The sequence below is a fragment of the Onychomys torridus genome, chromosome 4, assembly GCF_903995425.1.
Source record: "Onychomys torridus chromosome 4, mOncTor1.1, whole genome shotgun sequence".
NCBI lineage: Eukaryota > Metazoa > Chordata > Mammalia > Rodentia > Cricetidae > Onychomys > Onychomys torridus.
This window is the reverse complement of record NC_050446.1, coordinates 134,104,091-134,123,869: the sequence shown is the minus strand read 5'-3', so window position 1 is coordinate 134,123,869 and position 19,779 is coordinate 134,104,091.

Below are 19,779 nucleotides of genomic sequence, written 5' to 3'. Positions count from 1 at the left end.
GGAGATGGGGATGGATAGAAGGAAGAGGGAACGGGAGAGGAGGGAGAGAAGTGAGGAGGGGAGAGAAGGGGCCCGTGGCATTGGAGCTTCTCAAGAAGAGTCCTAGCATCTCTTGTTTCTAGGGCCCCCCCGAGTTGACCCTGCAACATGGAGGACACTTCTGAGTCAGGGTGCAGGCCTGCAAAAATACCAGCTGCCTCTCCATCACATGCTGCTCAGGGTGCTATCCTGTCATGCTTGAAGCCAGGTGATCGGCTCAGTAGCCACAGCTGGGGCATGGTCTTCCCAAGATGCCTCAATTCAGGGTTCCCAGGCCATCTGGCTTAAAGCCCCACAATCCCCTTGGGTTAAGTAATCTGCCAGATTACTTGGTAAAGAGGACCATGAAAGGGGTTATATGGGGCCAACCACAGGGCTTCACGGCTCCTGGGTCAGAAGCTCCCACCCTCACATCCCACCCCTACCTCCCCCTCATACCCCACTACCCCTACCTCAACCCAATGCGCCTACCCCTACATCATCTTCATGCCTTCTCTTCCCCACCACCCCTCTGGTATGTTCACTCACTCACTAACCTGAAACTCCTGAGCCTGGAACCCAGAGCTGTCCATTGAGATAAAATCCCTCCTCCATTCCCTCTCCTACCACCTACCACCCCGTATCAAAGCATCAACCCCCTAGTGGCCTGCTTGAGACTTTTTGCCCTGACCAGTTCAGGTTCACACAAAAGCAGTTCTGACCTCATAGGGAGCCAGACATGAGTGGCCCAGGAACGTAAATTCAGGTCGCCTACATGCCATGCTCCAACAGGTAATGGTTTCTCGGAATTTTTATGGTTACAGAACAAAGAAAAGTTATAAATCAAGGCACATCAGAGATATGAGTTATAGCTAGCAGGGGACTTCTGCCCTAAGATTCGTGTGCTGTGATGCCGTTCTTAGACACTGAGTCCGTGGGAACCAGGAGATCTGTTAGGGTTTATGTGATAACCACAGGGATGATAGGTGAAGCGGTAAAGCACAGCTGTGAGGAAAAACGGCTATTAAGGAGGATACAGACAGCCCCAGGACACTGCCTCCTGTCCTGCAACTTTCCAACTCTCCACAGCCACAGCACTAAGCAGCCACTCAGCCTTCGGGAACCTTTGATGCACGCGTGGGAACTTCAGCTCACACTCCCATCTGAAGTTAACCCATTGGTATACATGCAGGCGTGGTTTCTGAGTAACCACTGGAAATAACAATGACACTCTAGTCCCCAGAGAAGATCTAGGGGACAGAGGCTTCAGAAGCCAGGGGCAAAGACCAGCCAGGTCCTGGGAGACTTGGAAGCAGACCCATGCTGGTAACAATGGACCCTGAGCTACAGCAGGATCAACTCCAGGCGGCCCATCAATACCATGTCCATCAGCTTTTCTGAGCCTCCCGTCCAGGATCACTTAGCCCTGTCACCTTGGGTCTATATCAAGGCAGAACATCATGTCAAGAAGTATGTGGCAAAGCAGAGTTGCACATCTCATGGTTCCAGCAAGCAAAAACCAGAGAAGAAAAATGGCAGGGGTCTTAACACCCCCAGCCAAGGACACCCCTTGTAACCCGCCTTCCTCAGCACAGCCCCCTCCTGAAGTTTCTATGCCCTGCCAGCACCACAGCTGGAGGCCAAGCAAGCCTTCAGCACTTGAGATTTGGGGGCACTCCAGGTACAAACTATACCAGGCATATGAGAAGCCCCCTCCGGGCCAGAGGTCCAAGATTCCAGGAGTAAAACAAAGTCAATATGGACATGATGGAAGCTGAATTGCAGAACTGGGGAACATTCTAGGAGATATATATGAGTTCATGCTTACATGACATGCTTACATGACAACCAAGTATCCAGATACTTCCTGGGTTTCTATGGGGCAGACCTGACTTCAGGACCAAAGGCAGGCATGAGCTCAAAGGCAAAGGAGTGGGACAAGGCCTTGAACCAGCATAGGGAGTAGGGTCTACTCCAAACCCCTAACTCTGGAAACCCAGTGTTGGTTGCTTGTGGTGTCTATGATTGTTACCTGGCAAACAGCGATGTAAACAAGGAACAGTTTGGGGATGTCCAGGCAGCAGGAGCCTGAGGCAGCTGGTTGCCTCCAGTCAGAAAGCAGAGAGCTAGACAATGGTATTCAACTCTTTTCTCCTTTTTTCCCAATCTGGGATCTCAGCCCATGGGACAGTGCTGCCCACATTTAAAATGGACCCAATCCAGACACGCCATCACAGACATGCTGAGGGATTCATCTCCAAGACGATTCCAGATCCTGTAGGTCAATAGGAATACCAACAACCAGGGCACTGTAGCAGAGGCCAGGTAGCATGTCTGCACAGCAACTGCAGGCCCTTCTCATGTCTCACCCCCGCCCCTTAAGCTTCCAGTGGCCACGAAAGGAGAGAGGATGCAATTTGGGTTACACAGAGTCGATCCACAAGCCAAGGAACTACCCTGCTTCTGCTCTCTGCCCTGTGGGAAACTATAATTTCACAGATCATCCCAGGACCCTAAGAGCATCAGCTCCACCACAGCAAAGCCTGGATATCTGAGGGAAGCTGGCATGGGGCTTCACAGCTGCAGCCTTGCTCTCACCCTGGTGATGTTCATGATGCCTTTTTTCAGTTCCTACACCCTCTCTCTGGGAGTCTGTGTGGTGTGGCCTGAGAAGCAGCTCTGGCCAGGAAAGCCAGCAAGAGGAAGGGGACTCTCCGTACTGATGGATTTCAGGGACACACACACACACACACACACACACACACACACACACACACACACACCCCGCTGTATTGCTAACCCAAAATAGCCATGAGACTGTAGATCGCTAGATAAGGTGACTGCCTTCAGAGCTGTGCTCACCCTTGCCTGCTCAGCAAATCTCAGAGCATCTATTCAGCAGTTCAGATGCTTCTCTAAAAGTCCAGTTCTCTCTCCCCAACCCCTGGGCCCAGGAGATGAGGACAGCAGCTGCAGCCTGAGGCTGATGGCAGATCCTGCTCTCCACCCTGCCTACAGGCACAAAGTTAAACAAATTAAATAAACCTGACTCACTCGGGTTTTCCTGGTTGGCCTAACCTTCCTGAGTCCCTCCCAAACACAATTTCTATTAGGGAAAATGATTTCAGACTTTTAAACTTTTTCCCTGCCCAGAGTGCCACAGTTTTAATTAACAGCCTCGCCAGCTCCTCTCCTGGCAGCCGCACGGGGCAGGCCTAAGGAGGATCACCGAGGAGGCAGCCAGCAGATTGTGTTTGCCTTGATTCTGCCAGCAGAAGCTGCCTGCCGCTCAGTGGAGAATGCACACGGCTTCGGCCAGCAGCGCTGAAGCATCCTCCCATCCTCTGGCAGAACTTGGGCTAAAGCTGGCAGGTTCAGCTCTGTGGAGTTGGACAGATGAGTGATACACACATTCTGCCTGCTTCAGGAAAGACTGCAGAGAAATCCACACAGGCCAGCCAGCACGCTGGCAAGACACATCCACAGGCCTCCCAGCCACTGCTCCAGCACCAGCCCTGAGAAAGCCCATCAGCCGTGGTTTTAATTAATCACAAGTTGTACTCACCAGGGCTAGTGTCACACAAGAGGCAGCCTGCTGCATTCCAGCCCAGAGCTCCCAGCCAGGGTCTTCTCCACCCTTTCACTAGGCTGCATCCTGGGACTTGTCTGTCTTTTTTGTTAGTGCCTGCAGAGTTATGTGGCTTCAAATTCTTCTAGATTTAGCTTGTAGGAGAGTTTAGAGTTAGCTGCTAGCAAGGCCAAGATACCTCTGTTACATAAGCGCTCCAGTTCCTAGAAACCCTTCAGAGAACAAATTCTCAGAAAGCAGACAGCCGGCTCCATTTTGCAGTGTGGTAGAACAATGACACTTTCCCAGGCCACGCCAGACTCCCAACTGTCACCAAAGCATTCCGGAACACTCATTGGTAACACACAGAAAAGTTCTGTGAAATGCAGGCCTTTAAAACGCCTTTCATCTGCATCGAGCAAATTCACAGGGACGGGGTGTGTAGAACAGAATTAGGTGAGAATCATGCTTTTTTTGTATGCAACTGAACCCCAATATGATCGCTGGGGTATTTTCCCACTGCTGTAACACAATAGACACATAATGGATGTAGAAACCTACATGTCACAGTTCTGAGTGTTGGACGCTGAAGCCAGAGCAGCCATCATCCAAGATGGCCTTTGCTTCTGCTTCCTCCTCAGTGGCCAGTGCCGTGTCCGCACATGTCAGGTAGCCACAAGATGTTTCAGCTCACGTGGGATCATTGACCCCATCATTGTGGGCTCTGCCCTCCCGACTTCTGACTCAATCCCCTTCTCAGGCCTTACTTTGTAACACCATCATATCAGGGTTCAATTGTGGAGGGACATACACATCCAAACTGTAGCAGCGTGTGTAAGCATGAAAATGTATGTACTAAAGCATACATGCCCACGTGCATGCATGTATCTTTGTGGATATGTACAGCTATGTGCATACACATTGCAGGAATGCCAAGTCTGCACTATATATGTGTATGTGACACAGTGCAGCAGTAGATGAGAGCATGTGATATAAGTATGCACATCCGTACACACACAGACCTGTGTGCACACACATGTATGTGGCAGGCGTATCTGTAAATATTAGATCTACATGATCACACACATAGGTTTGTTTGTTGTGCTGGAGATGGAACCTAAGGTATCACGGATATAGGCAAGTAGGTGCTTCACTACTGAGCAATAGCTCCAGGCTTGTACCTGTGCATGTGTATGCATGTGTATCCATATATGACATTGGTGTGTGCCTGTACACATATCTATGTGTATATATGTGTTGTGTACATATGCAGGCACGAGTGTACATACATATGTATATCAGTGTATATGCTCATGTACCTGTCTATGTGTCTAAATGTGTGCACTTTTGTGTGTGCATGTGTTTGTGTGTATGCACTAATGGTCCGAGTCACTCAAGCAGGAAACCAGGGTCTATAGCAATCCTGGTCTGGACACTTGGTCCCCGTCCCCACCCCCACTCCGACCAGACTCACCCCACCTCACTTCTGCCCTCACATGCCTTCTTCATGCCTCCCCACCTACCCCCAAAAGGCTTCAGATGGAACCGATGACAGCTGCTCACGTGACATCTCCCCCCACCCCCCACTCACCAAGGACTTGAACCTGAGCCTGGGAGGAATCGTCCTCACAACTGTTTGCTGGGACGTCGAGAACACGTCAAGTCTGCCTGGGAGGAGCCAGGACACGCGGAGGCAGGAGTGCAACTTCACGAGGGCCGGGCATGTGCAGGGAACGTGACGTCAGTGCTCCAGCTGCCGATCCACCCCGCAAAGGCCTCTGGGAAATCCTCCGGGCTCAGGAACAAACCCTCAGTGACAGGCTCTGTGTGACTGTCGAGTGATTTCCTTTTCCCTCCAGACAGGGTTCTCTCACCTGCTCTGCCTTGGGTGAGCCTGGCGCGCGCACACACACACACACACACACACACACACACACACACACACACACACACACATACAGACACACACACACACACACACCCCTGTGTTCCTTCTCGGTCACATTTCCAGGCTCTTCCTCTACCCAGGCTCATCAGTGTGAGAAGCACAGGTCTGCGCTCGGGCCCACGCAGAGCCATGACTGACACGCGCGTCGGTGCCGGCTGAGGACACACCCGGTCATGGGCCCTTGGGGCCGGGGCCTGGCTCTTCCACGCGAGGTCTCCACACAGCTGCTCTCGTGGGATTTCTGTTTCCGGGATAAGACTGCGGCCCAAAAGCAACCTGGGGTGGGGGGCTTCAGAAAAATGGCTCAGTGGTTAGGAGCACGGGCTGCTCTTCCGGGCACTTGGGTTTGATTCCCAGCTCACACTCGCAGGTTCCTGCCGGTGACTCGGGTCCCAGGGAATCCAGCGCCCTCTTCTGGCCCCCACAGCACCAGGCAAACATGACACACCGACACAATTCAGGAGAAGCAACCGTGCGCATAAAGTAAGTAAATCTTTTAAAAACCAACTAGGGGGAAAGTGCTCATTTCCCCTCCCAATTTCAGGTTACATTCCATCGTCGTGGGGAAGTCAGAGCGGAAACGTGAAGCAGCTGCTCACATCGCGCCCACAGTCGCCCTTAGAGAGAAACAAAAGGGACGCTTGCTGGTGGTGCTCTTCCCTGCCTCGAGCCCTGCCTGGAAAATGGTGCGGCCCACGCAGTGGGGTCTTCCCACATCAATTAATACAATCAGGAAATCCCTCATAGACTCGCCACAGGCCAGCCCGATCCATTCTTCACTGGGACTCTCTTCCCAGGAGTGTTTAGGATGTATCGAGTTGATAAAGCTAACAATCAGAAAACCTCCCAATTTCTCCTACCAGCTGGGCAGGGCCGGCTCGTTCCTGGCTTGCTTCTGCCATCTGCTGGCCACTGATTAAAGTGCACTGGAGAAATGGGCATCTCAGCTCTGTGTGTGTGTGTGTGTGTGTGTGTGTGTGTGTGTGTGTGTGTGTGTGTGTGTGTGTGAGAGAGAGAGAGAGAGAGACACAGAGAGAGACAGAGAGAGAGACAGAGAGAGAGACAGAGAGACAGAGAGAGAGACAGAGAGACAGAGACAGAGAGACAGAGAGACAGAGATATCAGGTTCTCTGTGTGTACCACAGGGTCACCGATCTGACCCGTCCCTCAAGATAGTCAAATGGAACACACCCTAAACTCTACATATGTGTAAGGGAACCATTTATAACTTGGCCCAAAGTCTTAAGATTTTCCCAAACTTTGTATCTATTAACTGAAACTGTACTCAATATTAGGCTGTGAGTCTGGATGATGCTCAGGCGCAGAAAGTCTGAATACAATTTCCAAAGTCACACAGCTACAGAGCTACAAATTTACCTATAACCTCTTAACTGGTGCAAGGCCGCAGTCACCCTAAGACAGAGAGGACACCTCAGCGAATCATCTCCCAGGATTGGAAAACACTCTGCCATTCAGAGGTCCCACCTTTGATTTCCGGGAGTTTGGAGGTTTGGTTCTGCCTTGGCCTCCTGAGCCACCAGTGGACAGTGTGGCTGGAACAGACAGGGCCAAGGTGAAGGCCGGGAGCCACCTGGGCCTCCTGAGTTGTACCTCCAAGCCTCAACGCCCCTTCTCATGTGTGCTACTGAGGGAAAGCTTCCAACACTTTTTGATACAGATGTCTGTCACTACCTTATTAAAGGCCCTGAGAAGTCCTGCAGGAGACAGACCCACTTTCCTTTCTCAGCCTTCCCAACCCTGTGTCTGTAGAGTCACCTCGGGCCTCACAGCTTCTTCTGCAAATTGCAGGGCTTTCACCAGCCAAGCTTCCTGCAAACGTGACCTCAGACCCACCAGAGCAGGTCCAGCTAGATCCCCAGGTGTCATGCCTCTGATCTCATGGCTGTCTGCTGCAGGTCCCACTGGTCTGTGGTTCTGACTTTGAGGTGTTCGGGCACCCATCTCCTGGGCCTGGGATGAGTGCTTCCCATCTGGATTCCTGACAGCCTCACAGACCACAAGCAATTAGTCCAAGGCAGAGAAGACTGCTTTTAATAATTCTGTCATTATCCTCCATTTTCAGCACCAGCAGACACGAAAACCTCATTTCCCGTTTCTTTAAAGGTATTAAATGGCTTGTGCATCACACTGCAATGTCGCCAACGGTCGGTCCCTTTGTTGCAGGGCAGACTTGTGCTCCTAGCAGCACCTGAAGAGACCTGAGCCCCAGAGGGAGGACCCCTTTCCCCCAGCGTGTCATTCTAGGGTCCCTGATAATTCTAAGCTGGCATGGGGGTGCTGGGCGCTAAGGTCCCCTTCCATTTCACAAGACACAGCATGCAGCAATGTGTGGCTGATGGTTGGGCCAGATCTGAAGAGAAGCCACAGCTTCCTGCTGGGTCAGCCTGGTGAGGAGAGCAGCTGCCAGCCTACCTGGCCACAGACTGGTGGGGAGGAAGTGAGCCGTGGAGGGGCGGGGCCGGCAGAGGACACACCACAGAGCCGGGTCAGCAGGCAGGAGGAGGGGTTAAGTCAGGAAAGCCGTGGAGAAGCCAGGACTGTGCAGGGTCCACGTATGGGAGGTGGAGACATTGGCCTCTAACACTGATAATCTCAACAGTGACAGTGAACAGCTTAGTGTGATCAGCCCACTGCAAACACAAACTCCTGAGAGACCCAAGAGTGGCTGAAGCACACCCTTTAGGTATCATTCCCACCTTGAAATGGGGATCCCAGGACACAGAGAAGCTGGGCAACTTGCTTAAAGCCACACAGCAGGGAAATAGCTCTGGGATAGAGTCAGGAGCAGGACACACAGGTCCCTGCTCTTGGGTGACTGAGGACACAGAAGTTAAAGGTTAGTCTGGGCTGTACCACGTGACCAGGGCTGTGACCCAGAAGCAGCTACCTCAAAGATGATGGAGTGAGGTTGTCCTATTGGCCACATAACCTGTCAATAAGGGACAAACCCTGGAGGGTCAAACAGGCACACATAGCTTTCACGTAACCTTAGACATGATTCCCAGGGTCCATGCTGACTCCATGCTCAGGTCTGTCAGCTGCCTCAGCAGCTGCTTGTAGCTGAGTGAAAGACCCCGAGTACAGACAGAGCACCACCCCCACTTTCTACACTTGATTCAGGGAGTTACATTGAACAGAGAGTCTCTTGAACCCTGCACAAGCATCAGTTCCCCGCATCCACGTCGTGGCTCACCACCATTTGTGACTCCAGTCTCAGGGGATCTGATGCCCTCTTCTGGCCTCTACAGAAACCAGGCACATATGTGGTTCATGGACTTATAGGCAGGCAAAGCATCCATACGCATGAAAGGTAGTGGGGTTTTTTATGTTGTTGTTTTTTTGTTTTTGTTTTTTAAGAGAGTGAGACTTAAGGCCTCACTAAGTTGCTCAGCTTGACCTTGAACTTGTGATTCTCTTGCTGCTCAACCCCCCTCCAGGTAGCTGGGCTGCCAGGCCTGCACCACCATTCTATCTATCTATCTATCTATCTTTCTTTCTTTCTTTCTTTCTTTCTTTCTTTCTTTCTTTCTTTCCTTCTTTCTTTCTTTCTTTCTTTCAAGGAAACTTGTTTACAATGGTTCTTTAGCAAAATATTTCCGAAGAGGTGAACAGACACCAAGCATCCATAGAACACTGTCCAGACTGGCCACTGTCTATCCCAGAAAGAAATCAGGGAAGCCACAGAGGACACACTGCTAAGTCTGCCCACGCCCTGCAGACCAGTACGTGAAGGCTGTGGGGTGCTGTGGTGTGTGTTTGTATAATGATCCTGGCATGCCTGAGCAAGTCTGGGTCTCACACACCTTTCTCAAAGGTTTTGACTGTAGATGGCACATACTCTTGGGCATAACGTAAGAAAGCATAAAAGACTGAAGGGGAATCCCAGCACTAAGCAGCGGGCACCATAAATGTCTTACCATACTTCTTTCTGCTCGTTTACACTCATACAGACATTTTAGGCTTTGACAAAACTAGAAGCATATAAAAATATATTCTCATGTTCCCCTAACGTTTTATTGTTAGTAGTTATAGTTCGGATGTGAAATGCTCCCTCCTGGCTTATGTGTTTGAATGCTTGGTCCTCAGCTGATGATGCTGGGGTTGGGGCTGGGGGCTGTAGAGCCTTCAGGACTGTAGCCTGGCTAGAAGTGGGCCACCAGGGATGGGCTCTGAAGGTTAAATGTGCTTCATGCCTGACCCTGAACCCTCTGCTTCTTGATCCCCCAAGACATGAGCAGCCACCTTATGCTCCCCCAACCACAGATGGAACCATGCCAGCCACCATGGGCCACATTCACATGAGGCAAAGATGAGACAGTGCGTGGACAGAGGGAGACATGACAGCAGGCACCAAGAGAGGTGGGAGCATGGGTCTGTGGACACCAGAGAGCACAACCACCCATCTTCCCCACTTAGTATCCCCAGTAACATACTGGAGGGAAAAGGTATCCCAGAGAGGTCTACGTGGCTGGGCTACTTTGCCTGGACTCTGAAGGACAGGCTGGTTCAGGGCTAGAGGACTGCAAGGGAGGATTACAGGTGAAGTCTGACCAGGGAGTCAGCCATAGAACAGCTAAGGGGATGCTTGCTTTGATGAGGACAGTCTGATCTAGTACTTTGCTCTTCCAAAGAGCCCTGACCCTGTGGGTCAGGGTGGCTGGGAGAGGCTGTATCGCTGTCACTGTAAGGAGAGACCTTGCCGGTGGATTACAGGATTTATTTATATGTATCCATGTGTGTCTATGTGTGTGTACGTACCAACACAGGCCAGAAGAGGGAGTCATACCTCCTGGATCTGGAGTTACAGACAGTTGTGAGCTGCCCAAGATGGGTGTTGAGAACTGAACTTGAGTTCTCTGCAAGAGCAGCCAATGTTCTTAACCACTGAGCCACCTCTGCAGTACCTTAAGTTCATCCTAACAACTCTGTAAGTGTTACACACTGTGTTAGTCAGGGTTCTCTAGAGGAACAAAACTAATATAACTTATAAAATTTATTCTCTAATAAATATCACATACATATTTGTTTCCTCTTCTTCCCATCCTGTCTTTTCTTCTTGCCTAGCACTGGTGATATATCTGTGTAGGGGAAATTACTCTTCTCTATGGGGTCTCCAGTTGACTGTTAGCCACATGATCCAAATTAGGCAATCAGATGTCCTATTGCTTCACAATCTGGTGATTGATCCAAGAGTGAGCACGTGACTTCAGTAAGTGTACCCTTCCTTCCTGTTTCTAATCACTGGCTGTGGGAGAACTCTGGAACTGTGGGCCAGCCTTGTCTCCTGTATGGGAACATCCCCCTGAGCTGCCAGGACATTGGGGCAGAGAGATGGAGGAGGTAGGTGTTGATGCAGACACCTGCCTACAGCTTTGATTCAAGTCCTCTGTTTTGTTTTGTTTTGAATTCTCCATTTCACACACTGATATTCCTTTAATTCTTTCAAATTTAGTTTAGGTTTTTTGTCATTAATAAGACAGATCCTAACCTGTAGGCAGACTTTTTCATCAGAACCATTGGCTAGCCAATAATGACAAGGAGACTTATAATTAATTATGAAAGCTCGACCTATAGCTTGGCTTATCCCCTAGCTCTTATAACTTAAATTAGCCCATTTTGATTCATCTACATGTTATCACATGATTCATGGCTTTTACCTCTCTTCCTGCGTGTCTTTCTCTCTCTACATCCAGCTGGCAACTCAGCCTTTCCTTCTTCCCATAGCTCTCTGTCCCTGATAGTCCTGCATGGCCATTCAGCTCTTTATCAAACCAATCACAGTGACACATCTTCACACAGTGTGAAAGAATAGTCCACATCACTAACCCATTATTTTCCTCTTTCCTTCTCTCCCTTGTTAAGATCAATCCATGTGATTTAATGGGTAATAGTGATTTACTAAGATATAAATTGAGGAAATCCACTCATGAATACAGAACTGAGTAAACAGCTGAAGTTGTCCTCTGTTCTGTCCAGGAGCATATGCACCTGACTGTCTGCTCACACCAGGAAGAAGGAGGAAGGAAGCACATGGCCCCTCTCCCTTTCCTTTTAAGAGGTCACATATGATGGCAAGAAGCATCACCTCCTTCAGGGCATATAGCCCAAGGTCATGGGTGCATATTAAACATCTGAAGCAACTGGAATCCAGTCACACAGGATTCATTATACAGAGTCCATGATTTGGAATATCATACTGTCACCCAAACTATGGAAATATTTTATCATTATGAACAACTGTAGTATTGGCCACTTTTCTCTTCTCTCACCAAAGCCTTGACAGAAGCAACTTAAGGGAGAGGTATACTTGGCTTGTAGCTTGAGGGTGCAATCCATCTCCAACCCAAGGAGCAGAAACAGAAGACCCCACCCATCTGTGGTGGTAGGACAAGGTGACTTCCTTTCCCAGATGTGCCTGCCTCTTGTCAGGCAGCACCCTATACACATCTAGAGGGTTTTCTCAACAGCGTGTTTACTGGGCAGATGAAAAGGCCCTCTGTCACTTCCTAACACACTGGTGCATGGTGCAGTCTGGCTTATCGTATAGGAACTGTTTCCATGATAACTCTGTTGGTCAGATCTCTGCCCTGGGCTGTCTCCTGCAGTGTAGCGACTCCCGGGCTGGGCTGGCCTGTCTTCTGCAAAGCTGCTAATCCAACTGGGTCCTTGACACAAATGTGTCACCTCCTTCTTGGCAGACAACCAAGAATTGTGGAGCCACTTTCCGCTGCTGTGTTGGGCCTCATGGGGGTGGTGGAGCCTCTTCAGAATCCAAGCTCTTAAATAGAAAGCCTTGGTTTTCGCAGCAAATTCAAGGCTCCTCCCATGTTTGTTTCTTTTCTCTTCCCCATCTGTATTTGACTCAAACAGCTGTGCCCTGAATGCAGACAGAGCTCATATCCATGTCCTCCACCTGACTGCACAGGGAGCCTAGTGGCCACAACGGTAGTGTCACCTTCCTCCTAACACAGCGACTTACAACCTTCCACTTCAAAAGGAAAAGCTCAAAGATGTTCACTCTGGGATTGGGCAGCCAGTCTGCCTGCTCTGGAGGTTGGGGTGCGGTTTCCCTACAATGTAGAGCAGGCATCCACCACACAAAACAATTTCTGGGAGCCCCAGGCCTTGGCTTCTGCAGGATGAGGTCAGATGGACATTGTTCTCCATCAGACATCTGCTACAGAGTAGAGTATGCAGTTTATTACAGCACCATCACAGGTCTGGTTAGGAAGCCCATTTCCCAGTTGCCATTCCTAACAGTGTCGCCAACAGCCCTCCCACAACCCCTCAGCCAGAACTCTGGCTCAGAGCAAATTCTAGCTTCCCTTCAGTTCTGAACACTCAGTGCCTTGACTGCTCATCTTCCCTGCTAGCCCAGACTCACGGGACTCCTCTGGGCCTGGTAGAGGCTCTCCCAGTCTCTGAAGTCTGTCCTCACCTGCTTGATGCTGCTGCCCTCAGCCCAGACATAGACTGGAAAACCATCAGCCCCGAGCATCTTCTAAGCCCCTTCTGTGACTGAACCAAAGCCTCCCCATCTTCAGACCATGTCAAAGTCCCACATGGAGGAGGTTGTGGGAACATTGATGGCTGGTGCCTACTCCTAGGCCCAGTGGAGGGGGTTCCAGGCAACCCCGATGAGGCCATCTTCCTTCCAATGGAGCTCAGCACCCTCTGGGGAAGATCCTGCTTCTTACCAGATACAACAGGCCAAATTGGTTTGTCCCCAAAGCAGCAATGGCAAATTTTGTTGATTTGAGCTGTACTTCCATTGGGCACCATGAAGGGGCATATGAGGTTCTCTGGCATCAGAAGACCAAGGCAGGATACCCAGTGGTACTGGCAGGCTGGGAGTCTGACCTTCCATCCCTGGGGGCACTGGAAAAGAGATACAGCCATGAAACTCACAACTGCCTGGGTCTCTGGCACAGCAGGTATGAACTGCCCTGGAACGGGATGAGATGCCCTTGAAGCATCAGAATAGTGCCCGTACTTTAAAGCTAAATCAATGACATCCATCTGAAGACAGTTCGCAATAAAATCATTTTTATAGCCATTGAGAGTTTGCCCTGGTCCTATCCCCCCCACATACACACACCCAACGCTTGATTTGAAGTCCTTCCATCTGGAATTATTAGTTAAGGGCACTGTACCAAAGGAGAGATGGATAGCACAAGCAGGTCGTGCTTTCAGTGTTCAAAATGCCGTGGTAGCCTTACGACACTCGGCAAAGTTCCTTAATCGAGGTTGATTGAAGGTTACAGACCCTGAATTATTAGTTAGCAACATCTCTGCTCAGCAATGATTTCACTGAGTAAACGGAACGTGAACACAGCTCCTGAATCTCTATCTCATCAGAAGCTAAAGTGTGTATTATTTTCACTCTCTGTCCTACATGGGAAACGAAATGAAAAATGGGTTACTCTTTAGCTTTGATCTCAGACCTCTGTGCAGTTGAGGGTCTGAGGCTGAGTGATGGCTCATTCAGTAAAATGCACTGGATGACCCATGTTCAATCACTGGCACCCACATAAAAATCCAGGCATGGTGGTATATGCCTGTAATCCCAGTACAGGGGAGGTAGAGTCAGAAGGATCGCTGGGGCTCATTAGCTAGCTTAGCCTTGTTGGTGACCCCCAGAGCCTAGTGAGAGATCATCTCACAAAATTAGATGGACTACTCCTTGAGGAATGGCACCCAATGTTGGACTGTGAAATCTACATGCATCCACACATAAATATACTCACATGCCTACACATACATATGCACACACAAAAGAAGACAGGAGCCCAAGGCACAGTGTGGTTCCCCAAATACTCTTGCCCCCAGTTCACCTGTTCTAAACGGCTCCCTCAAACCGGACATGTTGTAATCTCAGAGATGTCTCTGTGATGATCACATTCAAGAGAGAAGGGGGCCCTTTCAATGCCTATCTCCCTGTCACCTGTCACCAGGGCACTGTCTCAAAACACTGGCAAGGTCAACAGTTCCCACTACCCAGAGACCCAGCTCTGCCACTTCTCAGCTCACTCACTTGAGAGAAAATGGCATTGACTTGTGTCTTAGTTTCTTCCTACTGCTGTGATAAGACACCATAGCCAAGGCAACTTACAGAAAAAAATGTTTATTTGGGGCTTTAAGTTTCAGAGTAAGTTCATGACCATCATAGTGGGGAGCAGGGCATCAAGCAGACAGGCATTATTCTGGAACAGTAGCTGAGAACTCACATCTTAATCCACAAGCATGAGGCAGAGAGAGAGAGAAAGAGAGAGAGAGAGAGAGAGAGAGAGAGAGAGAGAGAGAGAGAGAACAACTCCAGTCCTTTGAAACCTCGAAGCCCATCCCCAGTGACACACCTCCTCCAACAAGGCCACACCTCCTAATCCTTCCCAAACAGTTTCACCCACTGGGGACAAAGCATCCAAAAATAAGTCTATGGGGGCCATTCTCATTCAGACCACAACAGCTCCAAAGGGGAGAGATGGACTCACTTTATCACTTGTCCTGGGACCTGGTTCAACCTCAAGACCATTGGAGGGCAATGTCAGGGAAAGCCACAGCCTGTGACCTGGTCCCAAGGCTGCTTCTGCACTGTTCACCCATCTGCCTGAAGGCTCCCCTGTGGATAGTCAGGCTCCCAGGACACGCCGTCCTATGGCAGGGCTCTTCTGTAGCACAAAGTGACACAGTCTCAGGTCAACTTCAACATCAGGAAGATGTGCTGGCACCCGTGTAAAAGCTGACATGGTACTGTATGTTCATAGTGCCATCACTTGGGAGGTAGAGACAGGAGGGTCTGTGGGACTCGGTGGGCAGCAAGACAGGTCTTCTTGGAAGCTCTAAGCCAGGAAGAGACCTTATCTCAGAAAAACCAAGTAATGGCTCCTAAGAAAAGATACCTGAGGTTGACCTCTGACCTCCACATGGAGCCAGACAGATACACACACACACACACACACACACACACACACACACACACACACACCACCTTACTTCGCCAATGGCTCCCCGCATCAATCCATGGCATCTCTCCAGCACCAGATTCTGGCCAGGGATCAATGTGCTCTGAAATCCCATTTTGTAGAAAGACAGACAGATAGATGGTTTGTGCCTCTAAAAGTCAGGGCAGCAGCCAGGTGACCAGAGCTTTAAGAAGATTCCTCACTGGCACTCTTGGGGTTCCTAAAATGCAGCCTGTGATATCCAAAAGAGCATGTCCTCAGTGGGGGATTCAGAAGAAGAAGAAGTAGGTTAGCTGCAAGCAGCTCAGGTGGGCACATCAGGGACACTAGGCAGCTCCATCCCAGCTTATCCTGGAGGGACAGCTCACCCTCAGGAGCCTCTGCAGTCTCTCAGCTCACTATCTCTCTGAGCAGAACAGGCAGGGGTGGCCTGTGCAGGTGAGCCCACCACAGGGCAGTGTGCAGAGCAGCTCTGTGTACAGTGTCCAGAGCTTGCTAAATGCTCAGTAAAGCAGCCATGATGGCACTAAAGAGAAGCTGTGTGCTCCAGCAACTTCCAGGCTTTGCAAAGGGATGGGCTGACTTCCGCATATGAATTAGTTCCAGGACCAGCCAGGCTAGCCACCCTGATTCTGAATCCTGGGTCCAGAACTTCCTCCTTCAGACCTCCAGCATCAACCCTCCTCCTGCTCCTCCTGTACCAGGTAACTTCCCTTGTGTCTGCCCCCACCCCTCATAAGCAGGGATACAGAGAGCAAGATCATGCCCAGATTCCAGTGAGATTGCTCTGCAGCTCAGGTGTTCATTAAAGCCTGGCTGCCATGCTTTTGTGGTGTTCCACTGTGAGCTTGCCTGACACACCTCCTGATGAGACAGTAGAGCAGAGAGGGGCCTGAGTTCCACAGCTCCCTGTCTGAAGGCTCAGGTTAAGTCCCATCTGAGCCCAAGTGCTGGAGAGATCCTGGCAGAGACAGCCCTATGGACACAGCCCCAGCTGGCCAAGCTTTGCAACTGTTCAGGCATCCTGCCCAACTAGGCTCCTGCTGCCACCAGCTCTGTGGACACCACTCTGGATAGCAGCTTCCTATGTGAGATCTCCAGGCCCAGCTCAGGTATTTTTAGCCACTATCAGCCTGGCCTCTGCTGTGAGGTTCGGCACAGACGTCAGTCAAGGGCCAGGACATTCCTGCACTCTGCTTCCTGATCTGGGCCTTATCTGTTCCCACGGCTAATTTAAAACTTTCCTGGCCACCACTGTGACCCTTTGCCTCATGACCTTTCCCCCAGAGCACAGGGCTCCTCCCAAGCAGTCCTGGGACAGAGCCTGGCCTTTTAGCTGCTGATACTTCCAGCACTGATCTGTAGCAGGAGGGGCACAGGCTGCCTCCACTCAAAGAATGCTGGCTTTATAGACCTGGAGAGCAGGGCACACACAGCCTGGAAGACGACAGTGTCCAGGCTGGAGTGCAGACCCTCTGGCCTGGGTTCCCAGGCTGCTCCTGTCCTGGGCTCTTCCATGCTTGCTGGCTTACATCACCTCTACCTCCACAGAGTCTTTCTGGAATCTGTGTGTATACAGGTTACACCTTGCGGAATTCTGTTGTGGAATGCTCTCCACCCTCAGAGCATGGCAAAGCCAGTGAGGTCTTGAAATCAGAAAAACTGTGATTACTCAAACAAGACCCTTGGGACATTGAGCCCTCTAATAGTGCCTGCTACAGGAGAAGCCCCTCCCCAAGGATGTCTGGCAAAGCCTTAGGAATCATACTATTAACTATTTACCTAAAAATAGTCTATAATGCACAGAGTTGTGTGTATAAATATACATATATAGCATAAATGAACTATTCTCATCTGGGAAGGCAATGCTCCCACAGAGAGTGAAAGAAGCCACTTAACAAAAATGCCTGCTGCTGAGGAAAAGGGGTTCTTCTCCAGTGGTACCTGCAGTTGTCCACACTGCCATAAGTAGCCCTTCACCCGTGTTCTTGTAAGTTACCCCAATAAATTACCCATTCACAAAACTGTGCTGTGATTGAATGGGTTCTTTGGTCTGTTGTTTCTGCCCTGTCCAGGCTGAGCAGAACTTTGTTCATATTTCCTTAGGGAAAGTTATCAGATGTATAGTCATGAATACCACATTCTAGTAACATTTAACTGTTACCCATTTGGGCTAAATTTAAAATATAGGGGCTGAGGAAATGGCTCAGTGCAGTCAGAAGTTTTCCTGTGTCCTGGCCCAAGGTCAGGACAAGTCTCATCCGCTCATGTCCCACAGCTGCTTAGTCCCAAATAAACACACAGAAGCTTATATTGTTTACAAACTGTATGGTCTATGGCTCAAGCTTCTCACTAGCTAGCTCTCACCACTTAACCCATCCTAATTTATCTATAAGTTACCACGTGGCTTCATGGCTTACAGGTACTTTCACACCTTGCCCCTCCTGGCAGCGGCTTGCAATCTCTTCCGCCTCCCTTCTCTCTCTCTCTCTCTCTCTCCAGTTGGAATGTATCGCCTATCCCTATTCTGCCTCACCATTGGCTAAACAGCTTTATTTACCAACTAGTCAGAGAAACACATATTCACAGCATACAGAAAGACATCCCACAGCAGCTCAGTGTGCAAAGTGTTTGCTTTGCAAACATGAAGACCTAAGTTTGGCTCCCCAGCATGTGTGTAAAAGCCAGGTGCAGCATGGCATATCTGTGACACCAGAACTGTCCCAGGTGGCAGGAGTGGGTGGGCAGCAGTGGAGACAGGCAGATCCCTGGGGCTCACTGGCCACCTGGTCTAGATGAATCCACAAAACCCAGGTTCAATGTGAAATCCTGCCTCAAAAACGTACGATGAAGGGTGGCTGAGGAGGTCACTTAAGCACATGCGTGCCCTCACCTGCACATACCCATACAAACACATGGTGTTCATATACCACACACACACACACACATGCAAAATATGGTTTATTTATTATTTAGTGAGTTTGGGTGTGTTTGCCTGGATGGATGGATGGATGGATGGATAGATAAATGGATGGATGTGCACTATGTGTGCCAATGATGAATAACTGCCAGACACCCCTGGATCAGGAATTATACATGGTTGTAAATTTCCATGTATGCTGAGAACTGAACATGGGTCTTCTGGAAGAGCGGCCATCTCTTCTCATCTGCAGAGTGTATGGGCAGGGGTAAAGACGAAGGAGAGAGGGAGGGAGGGAGGGGGGGAGAGAGAGAGGGGGGGGGAGGGAGGGGGGAGGGAGGGGGGAGGGAGGGAGGGGGAGGGAGGGGGGGAGGGAGGGAGAGAGGGGGAGAGAGAGAGAAAGAGAAGTTTCTTGTTGTGAAACCCTGCTGGTCTAGAACTTGCTTCTAAACCAAGCTGTCCTCAAACTCACAGAGATCTACCTGCTTCTACCTCCTGAGTGCTGGAATTAAAGGCATGAGCCACCACCCCTGGCCACATATATTTATTTTTAATGGACCAATTTAAAGCCCCAGGTTCCAAAGCTAGCCCTTAAGCACTTAGGCCAGGCACTTTCCCTATAGAGCATCATGATCTGTAGAACACAAGGATTAAAAACACATGTGACAGCCACATCTGCAGTCCCCTGTCACAATCTGAGTTTTGGGTTTAATTCCACAAGGGCAGAATCCATCTTTGGTGGTGAGGTGGCCACATTGAGAGTCTTCAGTATGCGGGTGGTCCCACCCAGCCTTCCCACAAATAAAGGGACCTCTTCAATTTTGCCCATGTCACAGGGAACACAGGGGTCTACAGAGGACACATCCTAACCCACTGTCAGAGGTGAGTGCTTCCTGAGTAGTGAGGCTCTGTGTACTTGTCTGTTACAGCCAAAGTGGTGAGTGCCCTGACCAATCGAACTCAGAAGTGCTTACTACTCTCTCCATAGCAATCAGACCTTCAGGGTTGTCTGCCTATTAATTACAGTTTCTGGATTGTCCTGCAAGAGTCTTACTGCCCTGGCTTCTGAGGAACTCAATGTTAGCAGTCATTAGAGACACCAGACAAAGATAACCCATGTCACAAACACCATCAGGTCCAATGGAGGCCACAGCATCTGAAGTTTTGACTGACAAGTAACATGATAGACTGGGTGATTTCTCCAAGTGCGAATACAGATATACAGATGCACGGAAGAAAGAAAGAAAGAAAGAAAGAAAGAAAGAAAGAAAGAAAGAAAGAAAGAAAGAAAGAAAGAAAGAAAGAGGGAGGGAGGGAGGGAGGGAGGGAGGGAGGGAGGAGG